The sequence below is a fragment of the Sorex araneus genome, chromosome 5 (genome assembly GCF_027595985.1).
Source record: "Sorex araneus isolate mSorAra2 chromosome 5, mSorAra2.pri, whole genome shotgun sequence".
Lineage (NCBI taxonomy): Eukaryota > Metazoa > Chordata > Mammalia > Eulipotyphla > Soricidae > Sorex > Sorex araneus.
In genome coordinates this window covers 57,986,165-57,993,182 of record NC_073306.1, presented here as the reverse complement: position 1 = coordinate 57,993,182, position 7,018 = coordinate 57,986,165, and the positions used below count along the sequence as shown (strand labels likewise).

Below are 7,018 nucleotides of genomic sequence, written 5' to 3'. Positions count from 1 at the left end.
CGGGGGGCCAGGGGAGAAGAGAATGACAGGAAGGTGCCATTCTGGAAACCACACTGTCAGAAATGAAGCCCGCCTTGTCCCCTGACTTGGCCCCTGGGACAAGCTGGGAGGGCAGACCCTGTGTGTGGGTGGGGCACCTGCAGTGATACCTCAGCCCCTGGCATCTGCAGTGTTGGGGTGCCAGGCCTGGGGCAAGGCGGACAGCCTAGGAGGGAAGCTTTGGTGCAGATGCTGCTCCAGCACCCTCTCTCTTACCTGGTACGCCCCCAGCCTGCAGCCTCCTAAGCTCTGACGATGGTTTTTCCACCTCCTTACAGGGCATCTTTGCTGGAGGAACCGGAAGTGTGAGCCGTGCGTTCGGGGTGGGCAAGAGCCACGGGGCCAGAGGGCTGTGGTAGGAAATCTCACAGCAGACCCAGGAGGGGCTGACAGGGGCTACCTTCTGGACAGGGAAGGCCAGCCCCACCCAAACCACACAGCATAGCCAGACCTGTGGATCTGGGAGCCCCTAGAAGAAATTCCCTCCCTCCCCTTTTACTCATGGTACTGGACCTTTGAGAGGGAGTAATTGAGCCCAGAGGTTGGGGAGAATCAGAGTAGAAGGAGGTAGCCCGTATTCCTCCCAAACGTTGGTGGCAGAGTCTGCCCCCTGGACTCCCCAGATGTTTCTGGAAGTCCCTCTCTAGCCTTGGCTAAGCAGAGCGCCCCAAAAATCTGAGTGTCAGCTTTGCAGGTGGAGGCCCCAGGGCTAGGGAGACAGGAGAAGTCCCTAGAGAACAGGGAGTGGGTGAGGGGGTGGGGGCCTTGACACCATCCTGCCTGGATGGAGGGACCTTAGGACAGTGACCCCAAGCCTTGAGGTCACTGAACGTGGCTGGGTCCAGCAGAATAGGACCAGGTGATGAGACGTGACTGCAGTATTCTCTACCGGGGTGGGAGGGGCTGTCCAAATCTCAGTCCCCAGCAAGCTAAGTGTTCTTGCCACCACCACATCCACTGAGCCGCTAACAGCCAAGAGGCAGGCGGGGAGCAGGACCCCGGAGGGAACGTGCCTTCGGAAGCCCTAGCAACCAGCCTTCCCAGGAGACTCCCCTGAGCCCAGTGCTGAGGCCAGACTGTGGCCGGACAGCAGACAAGTGGTCCTCAAGAAAGATCCCAGAAGCTTCCCAAGTGCGGATTTTACCACTAACAAAAACAATAAACGCTACCACCCACCTCACGGCTGTTGCCTGGCCTTTTCTGATGTGGCTCTTCTTTTCTTCCCAAAAACCTACCTCCTGGAGAGGGAGGTTATTCAGCCAACTCATAGATGGAGAAACTGAGGTTGGAAAGGCTGCAGGAGGGGCTGGTGCAGCTCCAAATGCGAAGGAGTCCCAGGGCAGGGGTCTGAACACAGTTCTCTGTCTCCAAATCCCGGACTTGGCAGTCTGGGCACACTCCCACCAGCAGACAACTCCTCCAGGGAGGATGGGGCCAGAAGGGAGTTCTGCAGTGCCTGGTCCTCACGGGAAGGTCTGGGCTCTTCTCTCCCCATTGGGGAGCAAACTCCTGTCCTGGGATCCCTCGCCCCTCGTCAGGAGGGAAACCACTGACATTCACCCTTCCCTTGGCATCGTCTGCCTCACTGTTGTCAGAATAGACCCTGAGTCACCGCCTCAAGCTGGGCTGTTCTAACCAGATACCAAAGACGGAGCGTCAGGGGCGCTCAAGTGACAGAGACTTTATTTATTTTTAACAGGATGTTAGGGGCTGGGAAGCCCAAGATTGAGGGGCTGATCAATTCAGCCTTTTTTTAAAATTTTCTTTTGTTTATTATTATTTTCTTACTTGTTTACTTTTTCTCTTTTTTTTCTCTTTGTCGGTAGTCACACACCGTACTGAATAGCACAGCACAGCAATAACACAGTCTTTTCAACTACACAAAAGGGAAAGGGAAAATAAAACAGGAATTAGCAACGTCTTTTTTTCCTGCACAGCCCAGAAAGGGGGTGATGTCTGAACCCCCAACACCAAGGGTGTAGAATCTCCAGATTCACTGTGAGGGGCACAGCACAGCTCTCCAAAGTCAACAAGAGCCGCTGGCTGTCAGAACTTCTGTCTAAGCCGCTGCATTGGCAAAGAAGCAACAGCTCCTGGATTTACTTGCTTAAAAAAAAAAAAAAAAACTTTATTAAGTCAATAGTTTAGTTACAAACATCCGATATTCCAGCACAAGTCCCACCACCATTGCACCTTGCCACCACCATTATTTCAAATTTTCCCAATCACCCCTTAAGCCCCCACCCCATAGCAGGCTCTCAATAATTTTTTATATTGCTTGTTATAAATAATTTGCTAAAAGGGAAAAGGGTGACCAAAAAATGTTTCTAGAGGGGGCTGGAGCAATAGCACAGTGGGTAGGGCGTTTGCCTTGCACGAAGCCGACCCGGGTTTAATTCCCAGCATCCCATATGGTCCCCTGAACACCATCAGGGGTAATTCCTGAGTGCAGAGCCAGGAGTAACCCCTGTGTAATGCTGGGTGTGACCCAAAATGAAAAAAAAAATGTTTCTAAAAGAACAAAAAAGTTCCAGAAGAAAGTTAGTGAAGATTGTTGTATCTCTCCAGGCAACCACGGAGCCCTTGTATAAGAGATAACTAAAATGTGGTCACAGGTTAAGCCTTCTGTGTGTTTATATTTTTTAAATTGAGATTGGTTTGCTTCTACATTACATTCCATCCAATCTAGTGTGCTCCTCCTGGTTTACCAATGTTATAGAGTTTGAGATGTCCGGGGTGTCCAAAATCTGTAACTGGGTGATACAGCTGGAGTTAAATTCTAAACTAGGTGGCAGCTTTAGGGCATGTGTGTGACTGTCCCTACAACTCATGCACCCCGCTCCTAGCTTGGTCAAGCGACAGTCCGACGCATCCCGTTGCTTCTCCATGTCAGTCAGCCTGCATGGCCTCCCCAAATGGCCGGTCGTGGCGGGGAGGACCCACGGACGTGTCAGCAAACTTATGAACACTCAGACTCTAAGATTGGGTGTCAGCAGACTTGGTTCCTAAGTCCCCTCACTTGCTCGGTGAGTGGCCATCTTCCTCCTGGGTCTCCCGGGATTCCGTTCATGTTGACTGTATCCTAATCCCTTCTGACGACAGGGACATCATGCTCAGGTTTCATCCACAGATCCTCAGTTTACCTCTTTGAAGGCCAAACACCATCACATACTCTGGTACTAGGGTAGCACTACAACACATAAATTTTAAGGAGACTCACCCTTACACTCCAGCCCACAGCACCCTTTCCCCTTACACACACACACACACACACACACACACACACACACACACACACACACACCACACGCAGGAGCATGTGATTAAATCTTCCAGAATTGGGTTTCCATCTCTTGACCCTAACTGAGTCCTCGTGAAGTTCTCTGTCATCTTTCAGGTCTTGACACGGCGGCACCTGTCCCTTCCTGCGTGTGCACACATCCATGCACACACATGTCTCGTAAGCCCGCCGCCTGGCTTACCCAGAACAGTGAGCAAGGATGAGGCAGACCTGCATGCTGCTCTTTTCCACTGACCTCGTCGTCCAAGCTACAGATCTCTCCCTTGGGTCGCCAAGGCGGCAACCGCAGAAGCCAAATTGTAGTTGTGGGGGAGCAACCACCCCCTGTCCCCTCACTGTCACCTGGCCCCTGGTACCCGCAGGCATGCCACTCCCTTTCAGTTTCAGACTGTGAGTGGCACCTCGCTCAGGCTGGTTCCCCAGCAGGACCCTCGACCCCGGCTCCAGAGCCAGAGGATGGAGCCAGCCCCGCCCTGACAACACTGAGCCCGGGAGCTGCTGACCAAGCAAAGCCTCACACAAGGGACCAAAAAATGCCCCAAGTGGCAGGAGCACAAAGCTGTGAAGAAAAAAAAAAAAGCCAAATCCAGAGCAGGAGAGATGGCTCAGGGGACTGAGCATGTGCTTTGCAGGCAGGGACCTGGGTTCGAACCCTCACACTGTGTGGTCCCCTGAGCATCGCCTCTCACCACAGCCCACCCGGAAAAATCTAAATCCAGCCAGAGGCCAAGGGCTGCAGGAAGCGGGAGGTGGCGGGTGAGGGGGCCATAGCAGCCCATTAACTCCCCCCTGCCTTGGGCCCACCAGGCTACTCTCAGTCCCCGAGGTCAACTGACTCCAGCCACAGCCAGGCAGAGCTTCCCACAGAGGCCCTCTCGGGAGCACCAGAGCGGGAGTCACGGGGTGCAGCCTGCATTCAGGGGAACACAGCCTATGGCACCTTGGAGATCCACCACACACTGAGGCTGGGTCCCCCAAGACTGCCCTATGCTGCCTCCCCCGCCCACCCCAAACCTTCTCATGACCAACTTCCCCCCTTCATATCCTCGTCCATCCGGGCTGCTAATACAGGTGCACTATATAGGGGATTCGGGCAGGGGCAGCCACAAAGGAATAACAGAAATTCATGTGTCACAGTTATGGAGACAGGAGCTGGAGATGAAGGTCCCAGTTAGGGGAGGACTCGGAGAGTCACATGAGCGGTTCCTTGCTTCCCCAAGCACAGTGGAAGCCTCCAGACCTTTTCATTGGGGCAGTGGCCCCTTCACAGGCTCTTTGCCCACCTGCCAATGCAACCACACTGCGGTGACTTCCTCTCAATAATGGAAAGGACTGGAGACAGCCTTGCACACATGAGGCCAGGTTGATTTCATGGACTATAAGTCCCCCTTCCTGCCCCCCGCAGCACCACTGGGTAGACCCCTGGTGGCCCAAGCACTGTTGGGTCAAGCAGCAGGAGCAGCAGCACTGACCTATCCTGCCCAGCTGGCCATGCCTCTGCAGAAGTGTCCCTTCCCACCCCCACCCACCCCCGCCCCAGCATTGCTCAGGAGACCGATCACCTCACAAAACAGATACGATTTAAAAGAGAAGATTTTCATGGGGCTATAGTGATAGTACAGGTGCTAGGGTGCTTGTTTTGCATGTGGCCAACCCAGCTTCCATCTCTGGCATCCCATATATTTTAATATGGGGTGTAATTCCTAAGTGCAGAGCTAGGAGTAAGTCCTGAGCATTATCAGGTGTGGAGAAAGAAAGAAAGAAAGAAAGAAAGAAAGAAAGAAAGGAAGGAAGGAAGGAAGGAAGGAAGGAAGGAAGGAAGGAAGGAAGGAAGGAAGGAAGGAAGGAAGGAAGGAGGGAAGGAAGGAAGGAGGGAAGGAAGGAAGGAAGGAAGGAAGGAAGGAAGGAAGGAAGGAGGGAAGGAAGGAAGGAGGGAAGGAAGAAGGAAAGAGAAAGAGAGAGAGAGAAAGGAAGGAAGGAAGGAACGAACGAAGGAAAGAAGGAAAGAAGGAACGAAAGAATGAAGGAACGAAGGAACGAAGGAAAAAGGAAAGATTTCCACATCCAAACAACAGACAGGAGCACACTCCATCCATGCACTGGGCGTGTACCAGGGTCGGGGTTGGGTCACACCCGAGGTGCTCACTTCTCCCAGCTCTGTGCTCAGGGCTGCTCCCAGCAATGTTTGGGAGTCCGTGTGGGGTGAGCCATCAAGCTGGAGCGGGAGAAGTAAGAGCTTTTGTCCCACGAGCACGGCCAGGAGCAAATGCACAGCACTGAGTCAGTAGGAGCCCCTGAGCACCCTCTGGCTATGACCCCCAAATCTCCCCTTCCCAAAACCCCGATTCCTAGATTCTATCCCAAGCCTAGTGCTTTAGAGTTCAAAGATAAGGCCTAGCAAGTGACAGTCTAAAGCAACCCTGCGGATGTTCAGGCCTTCCCATTTCTGATGACACAGGTGTGGGGCGGGGCTTGAGGGCTAGTTTTCAAGCCTCCTAGGTGATTCTGCAGGCGTGGCCCCGCTGGGCTGGGAAGGCCGCCTAGGGATAGCCCCTTCCCCCGACCTCTCACCGCGCGCTCCCGTCGCTTGCCACTAGATGGCGACGCGCTACATCCCTCGCCTGCCGGCCAGGGTCCGCCCGGGGTTGGCGAAAAAGGAATTTTCCCCGGAAAATTCAAGAAATATCCGGAGGGGGGGAGGAGGAGGGGGGAAGGGCGGGAGGAGAGATAGTTTAAGAGCAAAGCAGCTTGGCTCACACACAACCAACCCTGACGGTCCAGCAGCACCCTCAGATACCCCCCTCACCCCGAGCACAGAGCTGGGAGTAGCTCCTAGCATTAGCAGCTACATCCCCCCCCCAAAAAAAAAAAAAACAGGAAAAATAAACATGTGTGGTAAGGCAAAACTCGGGGCAAATGGGGATGTCCGCTGACCCACACAGATTCCTGTTCCTCCTACAGGACTGGTCAGTGGGGCTGACCCCTCCCTCAAGGCCTTCCTGCCTGCAGAAAGCTCCCACCCTAAGCCACAGCTCTTCCTATCAACCGAGCAGGTGGCCCAGCAGCAGGGCAGTTTATGGGCCACTGTCCCCAGGGAGAGAAGCTATAAAACAGCCTCGAGGGACACGGCTGGGAAAGCTGAAGAATGGCCGTAAACTTTATCTTTTCTCAGCCAGCCACCTGCGCCCTCCTGCACCTGCAGAGCACAGCAAATGAGTCTTCTCAGGCCCGGGCAAGCCAAGGGTGGCCTGAGACAGTGGGTGGAAGGAGGCAGGGGGCCCCCTCGGGAGACACTCACACCCTGAGCCCCAGCCCTCCCGGGGTATTTTATCTGCCTTGGAAAAGGAGAATGAAAGTTGCTGATCTGTTGGCCTTAGAGCCAAGAGAGTTTATCCCGTTTTAGGATTGTCTGCAACAGAATCACAAAGGACCTCAGAACCGGAAGGAGGCGGATGCAGAGGAGAGGGAACAAGATCCTGGAAGAGTATCAGAAAGACGGGTAGAAGGAAGCAAGCTCTGGGGCCAGAGAGATAGCAAGGGCCACGCCTGGCTTGATCCCCAGCACTGCGTATGGGGCCCCCAGCACTGCCAGCAGTGACCCCTGAGCACCACCAGGTGTGGCCAAAATAAATCTTCCCCTAGTCCCTATACACCCTGGATTAAATTTAAAAGGAGAGA

The 7,018-nt window shown here is 54.0% G+C and overlaps 1 non-coding gene across 1 annotated transcript; it reads right to left on the bottom strand.

Annotated features, from left to right (window-relative positions):
* Positions 1–2,013: 2,013 nt before the first annotated feature.
* On the bottom strand, positions 2,014–2,149 carry LOC129405372 (small nucleolar RNA SNORA68). Its single transcript, XR_008630525.1, has one exon. It is a non-coding gene; the product is annotated as a small nucleolar RNA SNORA68 (small nucleolar RNA).
* Between the last annotated feature and the right edge of the window lie 4,869 nt (positions 2,150–7,018).